The 20574-nt window shown below is 49.8% G+C and overlaps 1 protein-coding gene across 5 annotated transcripts in view; it reads right to left on the bottom strand.

Annotated features, from left to right (window-relative positions):
- APBA2 (amyloid beta precursor protein binding family A member 2) overlaps positions 1 to 20574 on the bottom strand; it is a 156579-nt gene that overhangs the window by 120915 nt on the left and 15090 nt on the right. For 4 of the 5 annotated variants that reach the window (XM_033100244.1, XM_033100246.1, XM_033100241.1 and 1 more), the window contains exon 2: positions 5140 to 5244. The exons of the other annotated variant lie outside the window; for it this stretch is intronic. The gene's annotated coding sequence lies outside the window, so the exon portion shown is untranslated. The remainder of the gene's footprint in view (positions 1 to 5139; positions 5245 to 20574) is intronic. 5 annotated transcript variants of the gene reach the window in all.

The raw sequence follows: 20574 nt of genomic DNA on the forward strand, positions 1-20574 counted from the left end.
CTGCCTGTGGGTGTGGGGCACGGCCAGCCTAGGACTGCCTGAGAGACCTGAAGGGACACAACACAGGGGGCGGATGCAGCAGTCACAGGCATGTCCCCCGGGTCACAGGGATGAGTTGCAAGTTCCCAGAAGAGCATCTCTGAGAAACCACGGAAGTGCCCCTGGAGAGGACAATTGAGAGGTCACCATTCGCTGGTCCCTGAGAGAGCCACGCAGCACCTGAGTGGTAAGACCGCCCTCCGGGGTCCAACCCTGGCCAGCGGGACAGAGGCCCGAGAAGAGAAGATGCATGCACAGCCCTCCATCTGCTGCCAGCACCCCAGACGGGTCAGGCTCCAGCTGGGTGGGAGATGCTCCCGAGATGCTAGGATTACTTGCTTTTCTTACTGAAATGAGACTGCTCCTAGTACTGAAAGTAACCAAAGAGAATTTTATTGCCTTAGAACAACAGAAAGCTTCAGGACCTCCCTGAAGGTTCCTTTGGGCAGAAAGATCTCAGCCTCCCAAGGCAGGTTTAGAGGACTGTGGGGGTGAAAAGAAAGCTACTTCTCACTTGTTTGTTATGCAGCCCAAGTGATTCCTGTAGTGGGTACAGTGGCGTCAGGCTGTGATGTCTCAGGGACGCCAGTGGCCCCACAGGTGGTATGAGACATGACATACCTCTCTCCAACAGGGTTCTCAGCCTGCTGTCCTCCAGCCCCCAAACTCCATGGGCGCCGCATGCTACGTGCTAAGTGTTTGGCCGAAACCCAGTCTAGAGCCACAGAAAACACTGCCCACAGCCATCTGCTGGGCAGGACGCATGGGTCTGCCGCAGACGCAGAAGCTGCCATCCGGTCCCACAACATGGTGGTCAGTGGTACCAGCTCAATGCCAGCCTGAACCAACTTCACAAGTTTCTACAGAAGGAAAACAGGCCCGAAACTGGGCTGGCTTCTGGGGCCAGGATGTATCTCTGCCAGCACATTTCTACCCTGTACTGGCGGGGCTGGGGCTTCAGACAGGTGTGGGGGACACGACCTCTGGGCCTCCGTGTTGACCCAGCCTCTCTAGCCTTTCTCCTAACTCCTCTACATATAGACGCAAGGGGGCCAATATCACCCTTTAAGTAAAACAAGATAAATGCTTCAATTTGGGGCAAAAGCAACTTTATGTTTAGTGAGTGGGTTGCCAAGCCACGCTTCCTCGTACAAGAACTGTGGTCTTTACAAATACATATTTTCCCCCTTCCTCTGATGGAAGCAGGAAAATAATATCTGTCGCACTTGTAATTAAGAGCAGAACAGATGGCGAGGGTTTAAAAATCTGTTCACGAGAATCGATACTGGAGCTGGGATTGTCAACAAGATGTAGAGAATGGGGGTGGTGTTTTTCTGGATGTGTGGTAGGCCCACTACTGCAACCCCAGAAACAAAGTATTGGGAATGTAGGGACAGGGGTGGGAAGGAAGGTTCACCCATAGTCAGAGGGCAAAACAAGTGGCAACTTTGAAGAACTCTAGTAAAGCCCACCTGCACCTATGCTGGCTGGGCCAGCCCTGCCACCCAGGGAGGCCCTGGCCCCCGGCACCGCCACGAGCACCACTTTCAAGACTGGGAGAGGCTAGCAGCATCACAGACCTGCATTTCCAGTGGTACCTGTTTCCTCTCCCCAGTGAGGACATCTCGAAACCTCCTACTCACAAATGAAACCATCCTCTGTGCTTCAAATTCACCAAAAGCACAATGCACAAGAGAAGACCTACAAGGTCGCAGCCACCTGTGCCCAGGTGGCGTGGACTTGTTCTCTATCACGTTTGGTTTATTCATTCAGAACGTTCCAGCCACTCTTCTGGGTGTGGGCATGACAGGGGACAGACACGCGACACTCCCATGGGCTCAGAGTTTATGTTCTCATGGAGAAGACAGGCAACACACGAGTGAACCTCCAAATGGAGAACATAATTCCAGGTGGTGCAAAGTCACGTGGGAATCAAAGCAGGGAAAGAACTGGGGTCCAGCTGCAACATGGAAAGAGTTCGGAAGTCATCATCCTTACAGTACGAACAAGCTGGACAAACGGAAAAGCAATGCCTTTTCTTGGACCCAGCAGTGAACTGCGTTTGCAGACTACTCCTCGAAAATCCTGGGGGGCCAAGAAACAGCTCCTCTTGGCTCTGGCAGAGGGAGGGGAAAGTAACCATGGTGACACACTCCCACAGCCTTCTCCCTAACAAAGGCCTGCTGCCCAGAACTTTGTCTCAGAGCCAGGAGGAAAGTGTGTCCCTCACACTGAAAGCCTCCAGCCTCTCTGTCTCGCAGGGGCTTGGAAAAGGAAGGTCCCAGCTGGGAACGCACACCCACCTACCGATGGAGAGTCCACCCCATTACAGAATGCTTCCCCTCCCCCACACTCCACCACCAGGAGTATCCATCACGGTCCATCGCGGACAACAGGGCCAGCCCCAACAGGGCTCCATCGCGGTCCAGTCTGTAAGACCAGACTCTAAGGGGACTGAGGGAAGCCCAACGTCAAGAGCAGAGGCAAAGCTAAGGACCCTGGAACAGCCTGAAGTCTCTGCCACCTCTGGCTACAGCAGACGTGACACAGCCCGACTCCTACTGAGATTTCCATAAATCCTCGCACTCCAGGCTTATTACCTTAGTTCCTATTTTCCGGTATAACATGCCTGGCTTAAAAACCATGCTGAAGGCCGACTGAAAGATAGAAATTTTAAAAAACCCGGATTCTAAAGGGATGAAGCATCATAACGAGCCTCAGATATGACACAGAGTTTGGAATTATCAGACTGGGAATATACAATAACTATGTGTTAGGATTGTAATGGGAAAAACGGACAACATGCACAAACAGATTGGTAATGTAAATAGAGAGATGAAAACTCTAAGAAAGAGTCATAAAGAGATCCTAGAAATTTTGTGAAAAATGACCTGTGATAGAAATGAAAAATGCCTTTGATGGGCTTATGGGTAGACTCAACACGGCGAAGGAAAAAAACTCAGTGAACTTGAAGATAGGTCATTAGAAACTTCCCCAACTGAAATGCAAAGAAAAAAAAGACCAGGGGCAGGGGATACAGGATAAGCATCCGAGAATTGTGGGATGACATCAAAAGACATAACATACAAATACCAACAGGAGACCAAAGAGAGAACGGAGAAGAAAAATATTTGAGGTAATAATGGCCGAAAATTTTCCATGTTGAATTTATAAATGAGGCACAATAAGGTATTAACAATAACGAATAATAAAATAGAACAACTATAACAATACATTGTAATAAAAGTTATGTGAATGTGGCATTATTAAGTGAAATAGGGGTTACTTGAACACAAGCATTGCAATAACAACAGTCCATCTGATAATGGAGAGGGATACTTAACAGAAGGAAATGCTCGTCAAAGGGCTGATTCTCCTCCCAGGTGGAACGGAGCGGGACGGTGTGAGATTTCATCACGCTACTTAGAACAGTGAGCAACATAAAACGTATGAATTGTTAATTTCTGGAATTTTCCATGTAACATTTTCTGACCACAGCTGACTACAAGTAACTGAAACCACAGGAAGCGATCCTGTGAACAAGGGCGGGCTATTGTCATCATTTTAAAGGTGAACGGTCTAAATAAAACCAATGGAAAGACAAGTTGTCGGAGTGGATAAAAACAAAAGACCCCACGATAGGCTGTCCCCAAGAAACCCATTCTAAATATAAAGACTGATGGGTTAAAAGGAAAGAGATGGAGAAAGATGTACCACGCCGAGTCCAATCAAAAGAAAACTGGAGTGCCCATGTTAATTTCAGACAAAGCAGACTTCAGAACAAGGGAAATTATCATGGATAACGAGGGGCCCTTACATAACGGTATGTAATTCAACTCAATCCTCCAAGAAGAGATCACAACCTAAGTGGCTATGCACCTAACAACAGAGCCTCACACTCTGTGAGGCAAACCCTGACAGAGCTGAGAGAGAGACAAATCCTCCATTATAACTGGAGACTTCAACACCCCGTCATAACTGACAGAACAAGCAGGCAGAAGTCCAACAAGGATAGTCCACCGGAACAGCCTTACCCATCCGCTGGGTCTGCCTGACACTGGCAGAATTTTCCAGCAAAATACACATTCTTCTCAAGTTTGTATGGAGCATCCATCAAGTGTCTGGTCGGTCTGAGCTGCTGTAACAAACACCACAGACTGGGGGACTTATAAACAGCAAACACTGATTTCTCACAGTCCTGGAGGCTGGAAGTCCCAGAGCAGGGTGCCAGCGTCGTTGGGTGAGGGCCTCTACCAGGTCTCAGACTTCTCATAGCATTTTCATAGGGCAGAGGGGCCAGGTTTGGGTGGGGTCTCTTTGATAAGGGAACCAGTCCCATCTTGAGGGCTCTGCCTCCTCACTCCATCCCCTCCCAAAGCCCCCGCCTCCTAAAACCATCACCTTGGGGGTTAGGATTTCAACACATGAATTGGTGGAGGGGAGACATAAATATTCAGACGGAAGCACCAAAACAGAGCACATTTGGGGCCATAAACCACACACACCCTCACAAATTTTTAAGAAACAGAAATCATACAACTATTCCCCTGACCAGAATGGAATTGAACTAACATTAGTAACAGGAAACAGGTGAAATCCCCAAATAGTTGGAAATCAAGCAACACAATTCGAAATAACACAGTGGGTCAATAAGGAAACATCAAGGGGAACTTCTCCAATTTTTTTGAACTAAATGAAAATACCACTTGTCAAAATGTGTAGAATGTAGCAAAACCGTGGCTATAGAGAAGTTTCTAGCATCAAATGTATATCGTAGAAAAGAAGAAAGATCTAAAATCAATAACTAACCTTCTACCTTAGGAAACGAGATGAAGAACTATTTAAGCGTACACCAAGGAGAAGAAATAAAGTAAAAATCAGAGCATACATCAATGAAATTGAAAACAGGGAAATAATAGAGAAAAATCAACACACTCAAACACTTCCTGTGACTGCATTTAAGCTTTTGTTAGAGGGCGGTGAAGGCAACAGACCGCATGGCATCTCCCAGCTCCCATGTCGCACAGGGGCTGAGATGCACCAGGAGATGAATGACCCATCGGCCACCGCACGGTGGTGACTGCCACAGGCCCTACTCACTCAGAATCTGCAGGCCCACGAGGGCTCTCGGCCATCCGCGGGACAGTCCTGGTCTGGACGGCGGGCTTGCCCACGCGTGATTCAGCAGTGCAGAAAATTCCGTGACTGGAACGAAAGAGGCACAAATGGGGCATCAGTGGGGCGCACACGTACACCACTCACTCATGAACGGAGGGGTGTTCGCCCATCAGAGTGACGAAGCACACACTCGAAACGAATGGCTCACAGCTCCCTGTGCCATAACCGCCAAAGCAGATCAGAAATCCGAGATCAGAACGCCAGGTTTTGTGGCACCGCCAAGCATTTTGAAAACCAGAGTCCCAGGTTGATCATGAGACTCCCCGAGTTCTCGAGTGAACCCCGTTTGTTCCCGAAGGTCAGAGGGCTCGGGTGAGGAAGAGACCTGATGCCCGGGGAGCCGGACCTCTGTCTCAGAGCGTGCAGATGGGTTTCTCAGACCCTCACACGGGACACCTGTGGCATCCACACCTCAGGTTCTATCTGCGCTCACAGGAAACATACATCCTGCAAGGTTTGTTCCCCACGTGTATTCCCACAGTAGCAAAACGCCACAGGAGATACAGGGCCTGGTGTCACTTGGGTTACTCTTCCACACACGGGAGGAATTCTATAAAACGCACTAAACAAAGCCGTTTTGAAGAAAAGGTGACCATGTGGTCGCGGACCTGCACGCAGTCACCCCGTGTGCGAGGGACACTGATTCCTCCCCGACACGTGGGGGCGCCAGCGATCAGCTAGCAGCCGGCGGAACAGCGTCGCCGGGATCTCTGCAGAGAGAGACACTTGGCTCACATCCTAGCTCTGCCACTGACGGCCCTGGGAGTCTAAGGACTCTACCTCAGTTTCCTTTCCTCCGAGGATGATGGGAGCACGGAATATTGGCCCCACATCAAGCACCTGAGCCCTGGCCGCTCTCATTCTTGTCACCTATCATCTCACAATCTGGCACCCACCCTTCCACCTTCCCTACGGGCCTCTCCTGCTGTCCCTGGGCCCTCACTCCCTCAGTACCAGCTACCTGGCCTCCCTCTCTTCCTCAAACAGAAGGAAGAGAGGGTGTCACCCCAGGGCCTTTGCACAGGCCATTCCCCTAGTTGTCCACTCGGCTCCCGCCTTCCTCTCCCACATGCTGATGCCTATACATCACCCTCCCTGACTGGGGGGTTGGAGGAGGGGTTAGACCCACAACCCCACCCAGCCAGCCTTTCCTGGCCTCCTCCCTCGCTGGGTGTCTCTCTCCCTGGCACTTACCACCACCTAACGTGTGACATATTCCTTTTTATTTATCTTGATTAGTGTCTGCATTCCCCCTCTGGAAAGTAAACTCTATGAGGGCAGGGACTTTCCGTCAACACTCACTAGACACTCGTGGAATGAATGAGCCCGCCCTCCACCCAGGAGGAAGGCAGGACGTGTGCATGCCACAGCCAGCACCCCCCAGCCCAGCAGGCGGACCGGCACACACACAGCAACGCTGCTGAGGCTCCGGCTCTCCAAGCTGCCCAGAGGGAAGAACACGAGGCCCTGAATACTGGATCCAACTGTCCCCTCACAACAAGCCCTGAAAGAATGCCACCAAGAGCCCAGAGTGGGAAGCACCCAAGTCCAGCCCTTTCTTCTGCAGGCGAGGAGGCCGAGGCTCCCAGGGCAGCTTGGACCCTCTGTGTCCAGTTGGGCCCCAAGTCCCCGGCACCCCACACCCCAGCCTCGCTGAGGTCTGAAATGTTTTCAATCCGAGTATAAGTGGACCCGTGCAGTTCAACGGCACCATCACCTTGGGCATTAGGTTTCAACATATGAATCTGGGGGCACACAACACTCGGTCCAGGATGTGGGCACATGGTGGGCAGGAGGCAATGGGGGTGCCTGCTAAGGGGTACGGGAGGTGGGAATGTTCTGGAATTAAATGGCAGTGATGGTTGCACAACATGTGAGTACATTAAAAACCACTGAGCTGTACGCTGTAAAGGGTGTTTTTATGGTACGGGAATTATATCAATAAAGCTGCTAAAATCTTTTAAGTCATAAGTCAGATCATATTCTCCTCTCCTCAGCTTCCTCCGCCACGGCCCCCTGTCGCCCGGAGGCGAAGTTCTCATGCCAGCAAGAAGGCCTCCATGCCCAAGCGCCATGCCCTCCGGCCTCCCTCTGCCCCAGCCTCACCGGCTCTGCCGGTCCCCAGACACGCCAGTCCTGCCCCCAGAAGCCCCTGGGAAGTGCTGACCTCAGCATCCTCCCACTCCTCAGACGCCACGGCCCATCCGCCCACCAAGTCTCATCCCTCGTCCTGCCCTCAGCCTTCGGGACGCACCTCATCCGCTGTGTCCTGTGACATGTCCCCCACCTACACCACAACAGTGCTCGACGGCAACTGGCTGAATGTTGACTCAGTGACAGACGGTCCCCAGGACACGCTCAGAAGCGGACGCTCAGCGAGGCAGAGGGGCCATCCACCCAGGGCCTGGGGGCTTTCCGCTGCAGCTGCCCCCCCAGCCCCACACCGTGTTTGCGACAACTCACTCCTTCATCCCTCGGACGTGCCAGGCATGGGCTGAGGGTGAGCCAATGCCCCCTCCACGTGACCCGGAAGCTCAGCTCCCACCTGCTCGAGGGGAAACCACCTCCCCACCCAGACCTCCAGCTACAGGGGCTGCCAGGCCTGTAGGGAGGCGGGAGGGGGGACACAGGCTCTGCCTTCTGAATGGCCACAGCTGGAAGCTTCCCTGCAGGCCCAGGAGAGAACAGCCTGTTCCAACCAAGACACCCACATCCAGGCTACTTCCTGTTCCAACAAAAAGATGCTGGTTCACATACGGAAACCACCTCACATCCCTGCCCACCTCCCTCTCTAGTCGCGTCCTCACCATGAGCGAGCAGGGATGTGAACACTCACTCCCTTGGCACACCGGAGGCCACAGGAGGAGGACAGCTCACGTGCCCCCAATGGTCCGTGGCGGCAGCCCCCACTGAGCTCCGCACTGCCACCCCCTCTCGGTGCACCACGGGGACACAGGGCCCCGGCAGCCCCTCCCCACCGCACACACCCATTCCCACTCAGGCAGTTCCTTTAAAATACTACAACTTGCCAGAACATTCCAAGACAGAGGCCATGGGTTACAAGAGGGAGTAAGGAGGGAAAGCTGGTGATGGAAAGCATGGGACATCCTTTCGGCCGGGGGAGGCCACCTTGCTTCACCTGACTGCCTTTCAGGGTCTCGCACAGACTCGCTGTGATTATTAATTACTATTTGGGCTGAGTAGTCGGGGACATCAGTGGGGCAACCAAGTCTGCCAGCCCCTCCCTGCTACACAGTGGTCCCTGAGCCACGGGCAGCTGTGCTGGAAGAGGGGGATGGAAACGGCAAGGGAGGGTGTTGAGACCACAGCAGGGTCCAGATTTGGGGGGGGGGTCCAGGATGCCACAGGAGCACCAGTCCCCAGAGACAAGCCAGCACCTCAGCACCTGGCCTTCCCCAGGCCATAGGAAGCCAAGACGCAAAGGCCATGACCCAAAGACAATCCTAAAACAGGAGGAAGGAAGCCAGCAAGACCGGGGCACGGCTACAACGTAGTAAAACAAGAGGGACGTTGAGTTATTAGGCATTTGTCAAAGCCCATAGACTGAACATCACAAAGAGTGACCCGAACCTAAGTTAGTTAATAAGAATAGTAACAATAACAACATCAATAACATCATCAAAGGTAACGACGTACCACACGGATGCAAGATGATAATGGGGGAATCTAGGAGGTGTGCAGGTGAGGAGGTGTGCGAAAACTCTCTGAAATTTCTGCTCAACCTTTCTGTAAACTTTAAACTGCTGAAAAAATGAAACCTATTAATTTGAAAAAACATGGCAGTTGATATTCAGAGAGCTCAATGTAAGAATGGATCCAACTGAGGAGCCACCTGGTAAACCGGAAGATGGAGCCAAGGGATTCTCCCAGAATGCAGTGCACACAGACCCTGGGCAGCAGCCCTGGAAGAGGACAGGTTCTCCTGGCGTTGGGGAAGGCTCTGGAAGCATCCTTCCCATACCGACCATCTCTATCTCACTCTCTCCAAATTGAGGGACATTAGTGAATTCTCAGGATTGGGTTCTGTCACCTTCTGTCCCCAGAACTGCTTTATTATTGGGGGTGGGGGAGGGGACAAGGAGACAGCACAGGAAACCTTAGAATCCATGTCAGCCTTTGCCGGGTCCCTGGCCTCTCCGGGCTGTCACATTTCACAGTGCCTGGCCTGAGGGAGTGCCACTCTCTTTATTTGGCTGTTGGTGGTGAATTACATCCTCGCTGGTTTTCTCCTTTCTAAAAAATTTATTTCTTTAGGAAGAGTCCCAATGAGACCTTTCAGAGAAGCAATTCAGCATCTCTATCAAAAATTTAAATACATACTCGTACATCCTTTTACCCAACAACGCCATTTCCAGGAGGACTCACTCTTATATGAAATAAGTGCTGTCTGTATGAGGATTTTCACTGCAGCAATCTTTTTAAAAACTGGAAGCAACCTAAGTGCCCATAAATAGAACGGTTAAATAAATTATGGCAGAGTCCACATGCTCGAATACTCGGACGCACGTTGATAAGCGGCAGGCCAGTATTTGGAGTGTATATAGAACCCGGTTATGGGTACATCGAGCTAGCTAGAAAATCCATATACATCTCTGCAAGTCTACATACAGATGTGAAGGCAGCAGACAAGCCAAAAGGGCCCTGCCAAAAGCTTGTCTGTGGTGTCTTCTGGGGAGGGTGTAGAAACAAAGGCGGGGGCTGCAGGGGGCCCTCACTTTTCTCTTACTAAATACAGGGGTCCCAGTTGAGTCTTTTACCAAAACGCATTTATTATTCACCAGCGTTACCAGGAAACCCAGAGTCTGCCCCTCTGAGGAGTCCATCTTCTAGTTGGGAGATGTCAGCACTAAGGAAAACAGGCAGACGGGAAGGGAGGGGGCAGGAGGCCCACAGGAGCCAGTGCTCCCCAGTTTCAGGGAAGACAGGACGAGAGCCTGAGTGTCTGCAGGAGGGTAACGCAGGACCAGATGCGACCTTCCAAGTGATCGGAGCGTGCACACACATCGCAGGACAAACCCAGATGAAAGGAAACACAAAGGGAGGCGGTGACTGAAGGGGGCGGGGCAGGGCCTGGGGACCTTGGGGACCGAGGTGTGCTAGGACAGGCCCGTGGAAGACGCTGCTGTATTAACCTTTTCACTGTGTTAATTGATTTCAAGTTTGTTCTCCAAAATGTGTCAAAAAGCTACAAAAAATAATTACAGTTTTTGTATTTTTAAATAAATATAGTTAAGGTGCTACATTTTATTAAAATACACGATTACTTTAAAGTATAAAAAGGTCCTATTGTTAACCATTCCTGAAAAACACAAAAATACAGAAAAACATACATCGGCATTCCTAAACTGCCTTTCTGGAGGACTGAGCTCGTGGGGTCAAGTCGAACACCACAGTCAGCGGCATGGAGATATCATTCGACTATAGACGAACGTCACAGCGAAAACGTTAATTTGCGGGGCAACTAAAGAATTCCGTTTCATTCACAAAGTAGTTCACGTGTGTGTGTGTGTGTGTGTGTGTGTGTGTATGTGTGTGTATGTGTGTGTGGTGTATGTACGTGGTGTGTAAATAATACAGTGTATGTACGTGGGTGTGTGGTGTGTGTATGTACGTGGGTGTGTGGTGGGTGTATATCAGGGTGTGGGGTACGTGTGTGGTGTGTGTATATATGTGTGTGTGGTATGTGTGGTGTGTGTATGTAGCATGTGTCTGTGTGTGTGGTGTGTGTATATATGTGTGTGTAGTGTGTGTGGTACGTATGGTGTGTGTATGTATGTGGTGTGTGGTATGTGTGTATATGTAGGGGTGTGGTATGGGACGTATGTGTACACGTGTGTGGGGTGTGTGTGGTATTGTGGTATATGTGTATATAGGATGCGTGTCTGTGTGTGTGGTGTGTGTGTTTGTGTGGCGTGTGTGTACATGAGTGGTACGTATGTGTATGCATACATTCACACGCAAGCACGTGCATTGGGGACAACAGGTGGGCCGCAGCCTGCGACATGCAGCAGTGACCAGCGCATCACAGGCCTCAGGGCTGGGCTGCAGAGCGGGCAGTCAGTCTGCAGGGGGAGAGGATAAGGGGCGTCCCCCCCACCCCGCAGCAGCACTCACACAGGCTGAACAGGCTCAGGGCAGACCCGAAACCCTCAGGACAGTTTCCTTAACCTTCTTTGGGGGCGAGGGGGGAGGTCAGGATAAGGTCAAAGGAAGAGTCCTGCGTGGAACTGTGCCGCGAGGGGGGTGCAGAGACGGGGGGAGCCGTCCCCAAGGGAAGGTGCTCCTGGGGACAGAAGCAGCCGCCTCCCCCTCCTGAAATCTGGGCAGGGTATCCACTCCCACCCAGAAGAACAAAGGCCCCTCAAAAGGGTCCCTGCCACAACAAAGCCCCAAAACCCCACCCTAGCTTCAATCTCCTGCGGCAATTTCAGAGGCTTCATAGACCAAAACGCAAACCTGCAGTGTTTCCACATGTGCAAATCTCCTTTTAAAACCTGCTTTCCTTTTCAGAGTCACTTAATCAAAATTAAATTCCTGTGTAAACCATGCTTGGGAGTGAGCTGCTGTCCTGGAGTCTAAAACAACAAAAAAGTGGTGGGAAGACCCCAGATGCAGGAGGGGCCATGCCAGCCCCCCACTCCCAGCTGCAACCTACCAGCCACTGCTAACCCACCACGCATGAAGCAAACTCGCCAAACCCTCTACTCGAAGCACTCTCACGGAATTCAAAAGCCCATAAGTAATTCTCAGACTAGACACAAGGAAAACCTAAAATACTCTGTAACAAAATAAGTTTCTTCTAGTAAAGTTTCTGTTCTCAAAGATTTCCCCATGGAGGGAGGAAAACCAGGCCACTGGTGTAATTACCTAGAGCCAGGCCCCCGATGTTTAAGACCCTCCATGTCCTAGAAGGATGTACGTGGACCCCATGGGCCTGTCATGGAAACCCAGAAGGCGAGGCTCCCAGCAGAGGCCAGAGCTGACCGCTCAGACTCCTGGAATAGAAGCTGCCAAATGGCATCAAAGCCTCAAGACACTGAAAGCAGCTCAGTGCTTTTATGCTCCAACTAGGAGAATTTTTTCTACAACTTCGATAACAACTAAAGTTCTGAGGACAGTATACCCCCACATGGTAAGGTTACCCCGTATTATCAGCTGCTGTGACCCCATCTGGCACCCAGCACACACTGGGTGTGGGCCACTGCGGAGCTCCCAGCCCCCACCTGGGTCCCGGGGCTACTGTGAAGACAAAACAGATGACAGACGTGAGGTCCTGGGTGTCACACACAAGTCAGGGATCACGGTATGGCGGGAGGTGCGCCCACATGCTTTACAATGGGCTACTGTCCAGAAGTCCTGATGGAACACAGACGGTGCTACACGGGCTGCCACTGCACACGTGACAAAAGTCACCGGTCCCTGCCCAGACCGTGTCAATGTGGCAACTGCTAGAATCCAAGCTCCACGGACCAAGGAAGCCCTTGGCTCACCCGCCCCAGTGCCTGGCACACAGTAGGTGTTTAATAAGTATTTGTTGAATGAGGAATGAATGGCTCAGTGGATAAATGCTATGTGTCTTTGAAATCTTTTCCTCACCAAGTTTTAAATGTGCTTTGTTTAAAGTAAATACACACATAAGGTACTCAAGGTACCTTCAAGTAAAAGGCCCAGGGAACAAAGGATAAAAATCAGGAGACATCAGGGCCGGAACTCCTCCACTCACATCCCTGGGGCCTGAGAGGGTTGCCCATTAACTCTAAGAGCGTGAGGAGAAGAAACAAGGCTGGCTCCTCCCTCGCCTTCAGGGTGTCTGAAGGATAAAGAGGGACAGGCTGCAGACGTGCTAGGATGTGACATCCCACCAACCCGCCACACGGCCTCCTCACCCCTTCCTGCCCGATTCTGTGACCAGCAGCTGGAACTCGGGGCGTTCATGACGTCTTCACCTTACAGATGCTGCCAGCGCTGGAAGGGTTTCCAGAATGTTCTTTTAAAAGCCAATCCTGAATGAAGAGAGAAGCCTGATCGGCCTCACAGATTCTAAATCCCCACATCGCTGAGGCCACAGCGTCTCCATTTCAGATTTCACAGCACAAAAGGGCGAATCTTGGAATAACCCATGCTTCCTGATCTGTAGTAGATGCTCAGAAATAGAAAGCCTCTCGTCTGGCCCTTCTCTGAAACAGCCTCCCTTACATGTGACAAAATGATGCAAAGCGGCATCTCGTGACCCAAATACAAACACTGGAAATCCTCCCAGGTCTTCCAAATGGCAAGAAAGAGGATTTAAAATAATTTAATATCGTGCCCATTTTAGAGATTTCAAAATAGCCCAGGCAAACACACTCTGGGAGGGAACGGAAATGAAACGAAACATTCAGATACAGCTAGATACGTGAGATTAAAAAGAGAACAAATCACTTCATCACTAAGACGATGCTCTTGAAATCTCTTTTAAAACAATATGGACCCTTCTCCCCGCCCGCCAGTAATCCTCCAGCAGCCAGCAACACACACAAAGCCTTGTGGTTTTCCTTGGAATGGCGTAAGCAGGAAGCTTCAATTCCATTTTTCCGTCACTAACGCTACTGTGACTCTGCAACCTGCCCACTGTTACAGCTTTATTTCTGGTGAGAATCAGAAACACTTCCAGACGGGCTCGAGGCAGCCCAGCAGACTGTCCACCGGCCACAGCACCAGGTGGGCGAGGGGACTGTCCCAACAGCTCCCTTTTGTTTTGTTACATGCGAAACGTTTCTGAATGGCTTCAGCACGATGTGTTCTGATTTCAGAGCTCTACTGCATTCAAGAAAGTGGCAGAATCCATACACAGCTCTAGACGGAACAAGTGAATATCCTTAGCCCCCAAACTGTAATTAAGACCGGGGTGGGGAGGCACTGAATTAAATTCCTTCTTTGAGCCCTGTGTAGCGGCCCTGGGTCTGGGCGTCTTATCTTTGCCAAGCAGGCCGGCTGGCAAGCCACTGCACACGGCCCTACAGCATTGCACGCTTATCTGTTCAGGACAACCAACGTGATCCAGTGCTGGTGGCCGTGTACTTTCTCGTCCTGCTCTGCGACCCCAGACCTAGTCTCCTGGGATAACGAGTGGGAAGGCAGCCAGCGGAACCCAAGCCGTTCAGCTCACGGCTCCTCCCGCACAGGCCAGCCCTCAGCCCCATGGGTTCTGGTTTGCAGAACCCATGCACACAGAACCTTCTGCTTCAGGAGGTATTTATACGGCATCAAAATCATAACCACATCTAGGGTTCTTTTTTTAGTAGCACAGTTAATTAGTACTTCAGATTGAAAAACCATAAAACGTAAGTTATTCATTTAGTGATCCTCCTTTTGGGGGAAAAAAAATCACATTTATGAAATTGGGACCTTTCCCCGAAATGAAGACTTACGATCCTTTAAACTCTAAATATATGAATTTCTAAGTAATTTCTGAGGGTAAAAGGGATCATATACATGGTGATGGAAGGAGAACTGACTCCGGGTGGTGAATACACAATGTGATACATAGATGATGTGTTACAGAATTGTACACCTGAAACCTATGTAACTTTACTAACAATTGTCACCCCAATAAACTTTAATTAAATAAGAATAATAATTTCATATCAAGCCCACTTCATAGAATGCAAACGATCTCAAACAGATACACTATTAGAACTGATACAAAACTAAAATTTCAATAGATGCAGCTATATACAAGAAAAATGAAAAGAGAAAAACTGCTTCATTGCTACAAAGGGTTTCCAAAGGTGACATTTTCTGAAACCAGCCATGGTTTTGACATCTATGAAAGCAAATCATGACAGTGGCCAGTACAAGTGCTCTAAGGGAGCACACAAAATAGAAGAACAAAGTTGGAGCCCTGACACCACCTGACTATACTTATAGCCTTACTATAAAGCTACAGTAGTCACGACAGTGCAGTTCGGTAAAAAAAGAGACAAATAGATCGAGGTAGTAGAACAGAGTGTCCAGAAAGAGGCCCACGTGATAATAATCCATGGATCTTTGACAAAGGAGCAATGGCAATAATACGATGGAGAAAAGATAGTCTTTTCAACAAATGGTGCTGGGACAACTGGACATCTGCATATAAAAAGTGAAACAGACACAGACTTCACATCCTTCACAAAAATTAACTCAAAATGGACCACAGACCTAAATGTCAAACGTAAAGCTATACAACTCCTGGAAGATGACATAGGAGAAAATCTAGGTGACCTTGAGTTTGGCAATGAACTTTTTGGATAGAACACCAAAGGCACGATCCATAAAAGAAAGAATAAGCAGGACTTCATTAAAATTAAAAGTTTCTGCTCTGCGAAAGACACTGGCCAAAGAATGAAAAGATGAGAGAAAATATTTGCAAAAGACACATCTGATAAAGAACTGTTATCCAAAATATGCAAAGAAAACTTAAAGTTCAACAATAAGAAAACAAACAACCCCAGTGTAAAATGAACGAAAGATATGAACAGACACCTCACCAAAGAAGATAACAGATGGCCAATAAGCATATGAAAAGATGCTCCCCATCAGATCGCCTCAGAGAAATGCAAATGAAAACAACAGCGAGGTCCCACCACACAGGTATTAGAACGGCCAAAACCCAGAAACCGACACTACCAGATTCTGAAAGGAAGTGCAGTGACAGGAACTCCACAAAGGGATACTGCGTTTTGGAAGACAGTTTAGCAATGCTCACAAAACTAAACATACTCTTATCATAGGATCCACGCCCCTTGATATTTACCCAAAGGAGCTAAACACTTATGGCCACACAAAAATCTGCACACCGATGTCTACAGCCGCTGTACCCATAATTACCGACACCTGGAAGCAAACAAGTTGTCCTTCAATATGCAAATGGATAAACTGGGGTCAATCCACACGATGGAATACTGTTCAGCCTAAAAAGAATGAGCTATCAAATCACGAGAAGACCTGGAGGAACCTTAAATGCATGTTACTAAACAAAAAAGGGAGCCAATCTGAGAAACTAATCATACGAGGTCAGACAATTAAGTTCGGGAACTCATCCTAGAAAAAGTGCTATGTACCTCACTGCTGAATATCACTATGGTCACCTTCAAAGTCCTCCCCTTGGGAAGCTATGCACCGACGCGAATGCCTAGTTCACCCTTCAAAGCCATTTTGGAACTCTTTTTCTGGAATGGCCATCAGAGCCGTCGCCGTATTACCCTTGGTGTCCTGAATGTCATTAGAATGTCTCCCTTTCAATATTTCCTTTATCTTTGGGTAAAGAAAGAAGTCATTGGCGGCCAGATCAGGTGAGTAGGAAGGGTGTTTCAATACAGTTATTTGTTTACTGGCTAAAAACTCCCTCACAGACAGTGCTGTGTGAGGCGGTGCATTGTCGTGATGCAAGAGCCATGAATTGTTGGTGAAAAGTTCAGGTCGTCTAACTTTTTCACGCAGCCTTTTCAGCACTTCCAAATAGTAAACTTGGTTAACTGTCTGTCCATTTGGTACAAATTCATAATGAGTAATCCCTCTGATATCAAAAAAGGTTAGCAACATCATTGCAACAAATTCGTGAACTTGACTATCAGACCTCATATGCAAACGGATAAATAAATGGGGGTTCATCCAGACGATGGACTATTGTTCAGCCTAAAAAGGCATGAGCTATGAAGCCATGAAAATACACGGAGGAACCTTAAATGCATGTTACTAAGTGAAAGAAGCCGATCTGAAAAGGCCATTCTGTATGGTTCCAACTGTATGACATTCTGGAAAAGGAAAAACTGTGGAGACAGTAAAAGATCAGTGGTTGGCAGGAGTGGGTGGGGGGTGACGAGGCAGAGCACAGACGGTTTTTAGGGCAGTGACACTTCTCTGTGTGATACTGTGGACACATGTCATTACACCGTTGTCCAAACCTACGGAACGTGCACCACCAGGAGTGACCCTAATGTAAACTATGGATTCTGGGCGATGATGACAGGTCAGTGCAGGCGCATCAGCTGTCACAGACGGACCACTCAGGAGGGGCACGTTGACAATGGGGCAGGCTGTGCGTGGCGGGGGGATGGGAAATCCATGTATCTTCCGTTCCATTTTGCTGGGAACCTAAAACTGCTCTTAAAAAAATAGTCTATTTTTTTACAAAATAAAACAGTGGGAACTCTTTTTCCTAACTAACCCATGGTGGGCAGTGGAGGCTTTCAGCAGAGTCAGGTGCCCCGGATTATAAACTCCTTCACCCGCCCTCTCCATAGACAAGAAATGCCCCAATGCCAGCTCTCGGGGACCTGCATCCCCACCCTGGCCATCAGAGAAGCCCGTTACTACCGCTCTGCCTTGCTCCTGCTGAAGACCCACAGCAAAACAACTCTGCCCTGAATATGAAACATGTCTACAAAACGCTGGCAAATAAAAGCCACACGGAGCCCTGAGTGGGACCCAGGACCCAGGACCTGTCCGGGGCCATGGCTGCCGGGTCCCACCATACACACAACACTGGTGACCTTGGAGATGAGCAGGGCCCACCCAGGCCACCGTGGGCAGCAGAACTGTGAAGCAGGCTCCAGCTACACATCTTCCATTAAACGCAGGAAAAATGGGCTACTGTGCGCAGTCACGCTGGCGCCGTGGGACGCTGCCACAGTCCACTCGTTCGAAATAAAACCCATCCCATTAGAAACCCCGTAACCGCAGCCCATTTTCAACATTCCGCTCTGCGTAAGGCCGATTGTCGGAAGATAAGGATTTAAAATTGAAAATCAGAGAGCCGTTCCTGGGTGATTCCTAGGAAATGAGGCGCAGACGAACACATGTTAAACTCGCCACATGGAGTCCTAAAAGTTACCTTACAGATTTCGAACTTTCCAGCAAGACAGAATCACGTAAATCCTCGGTAATGTTGCCCTGACTGCGTTACTAGGTGTTAAGGACACCACTTCCCCGATTCAGGGGGCCTGACCAAGCCAACCCCACTGTTATGAAAAGCCACCTGCCCCTTTTTCATCCCTTAGAATACAAATTACAGAATCCACCCCAGCAACAAAGGACTGGAATGAAACAGAACTCATGGCCCTGTGAACCAGGGAAATGCACCCTCCTCAAACGATGGAGACCCACCCACCGCTGGGTCAGAGGTGACACACCCAGGGCCCCTCCACGTGCCACCTCTCTTTCTGTCTCTCTGTCTTGATCTCCTGCGTCCTGAGCCACCTGTCCATGGTGGATTTCCTGTTCTCCTCCTGGCCATCTGCTGGCCGGTTTCTAGAACCACAGAGACGAGAGGATTTTCTTGCTCGCTGCCCTTCCATGAGGCTGCTGCACGGCTGGCCTAGTTCTGTCTCCATCAGCTCTGGAGACAGCACCGTGCAGCCTCCTCCCGCTGGGCACCCTCCTGTGAGCGGCAGAAGTGAGCCTGAACCCGGCCAGAAATGAGTGTCCATGGCCTCAGCTGGGAATGGATTCCCGGCAGAGCAGATGATGGTAAAAAAAAAAACAAAATCCCCCCCACCCAGCCCACACTCTTCCCCATCAGACTCTGAGGGAGACCTGTTGGCTCACCAGGAAGTGTCAGACGCCGGCCACCACCAGGGGGCAGCACGGGGTCGCGCACGTCACCTTACAGCTCCATCCCTTTCAGCCCCAAAGTCCACCATCCTAAAGGTGTACCTCATGACCAAACACATAATTCATAAGTGTGGGAAGCTATAACGCCCCAAACAAAGAGTCCATAGGAAAATGATGGAAAATAATGCACAAATGACGTGCCAAATAACGTAAGAATCTAGACGTACAAAGCAACTCACTACCTCCGCTCAGCAGTGAGCGCCCAGAGCTCACAGCTCCGGAGGGTGTGACACCAAGGGCAAGGTGAGAGCACAAATGAGAACAAAAGACGTTTTTGTTGGCTGGCTCAGGGGTTTCGTGAGGCCAGGGGATCCTGTGTTCCTGTTTCACTCATCCCTTCCCTTCCCGCCCCTCACTTCCTAAGGGCAACCCTGGGGGACGAGTATCAGATTCCAGAGTCTGCACTGGGCCATGGGGTCCTGGTGGGAATTTGGTGGCACAGACAGCATTTCGTGGTGCAGTCAGGGTTGGGTCTTCCCTCAGGCGTCAGCCAAACCCCACACACCCCTGCTGGGGGCCACTTCACTAGCCCCCAGCCTCTGACCCATCGGGGTGGCCCGAACCACCTCCTGCAGAGGGGAGCTTCCATAACCAGGGCTGCATCCTACACGCCCCACTCCCACCTCACCCCAACACCCCACCCTGCCAGTGCACCCACAGAGCCACCACTACGTCCTGGAGGGGGCCACCAATGTGGGAGGGACAGATGCCAGGCTGGCATGGCAGTTCCTGACATTCTCAACCCCCTACCTGCCTTCACCTGAGGAGACTTGTCCCCGAGGAGGCCAGCCTCTGAGTTCCCTGCTAGAGCACCAAACAGCAGAACAAGCGCGGGTGCAGACCACTTGCAGGGAACACCCATGGGACAGCCCTTGCTGTGAAGCAAAGGGGCCCGTCCTGATGGGCCCATCAGACCACGGGGGCAGGGGGCACAGAGCCAATGAAGGTACCCCCCCACACACAACAGTGAGCCAGGAACAAAAGCCATAAATATCAGGAAGGAAGTCAACATTGGCAAGTGATCCCTGGATTAGAAAATCCAAGAGAAAGAACAACAAGCCATTTAAACCAACAGAGAGACGTAATTAAGCAAATGGGCAGACAAGCTAGATACTCAGAAGTCAACAGCTACAGCCAGCCAGGAAATGAGGCAGGAGGTGGGGTAACCCCACTGACCACAGCAACAGGAGCAATTAAATATCTAACAATGCATCGAACAGGAAATGTACCAAACGTATGTGAACAAAGCCATAAAACACTAGTGAAGGATGTAAAAGAACCTCTCAATAAATCAAAATCTCCGGGTAAGGAGAAAATATAAAGAGGTCTCTTCTCCCCGAAATAAACCTCTAGAGCAATCTGATTTGAGGATGCATTTAGCTTATTGCAGAGTTTATCTAATGGAAGAAATGAGAGAAAGGTTAGAAAAAAAATGGAAAAAGGAGAATGAAGAGGTAAAGGACCTATACAGTAACACAGTATAACAAAAAGCCAGAGTCATTTACATAGTAGATGCGGCACAAGGATACACCAATAAATTAGAACGGATAGTCCAGAAACAAGCGACAAACTACCCAAGACGTGGGACAATCTAATATATGATAAACGGGGCTTCTCAAAACAGAGATTGAGAAGAGCAATTAATAATAAATCATGTCAGGAAATTGAATGTTCATATAAAACAATTTACATCTCCAGCACTTA

This window comes from Rhinolophus ferrumequinum, chromosome 28 (genome assembly GCF_004115265.2).
Source record: "Rhinolophus ferrumequinum isolate MPI-CBG mRhiFer1 chromosome 28, mRhiFer1_v1.p, whole genome shotgun sequence".
Lineage (NCBI taxonomy): Eukaryota > Metazoa > Chordata > Mammalia > Chiroptera > Rhinolophidae > Rhinolophus > Rhinolophus ferrumequinum.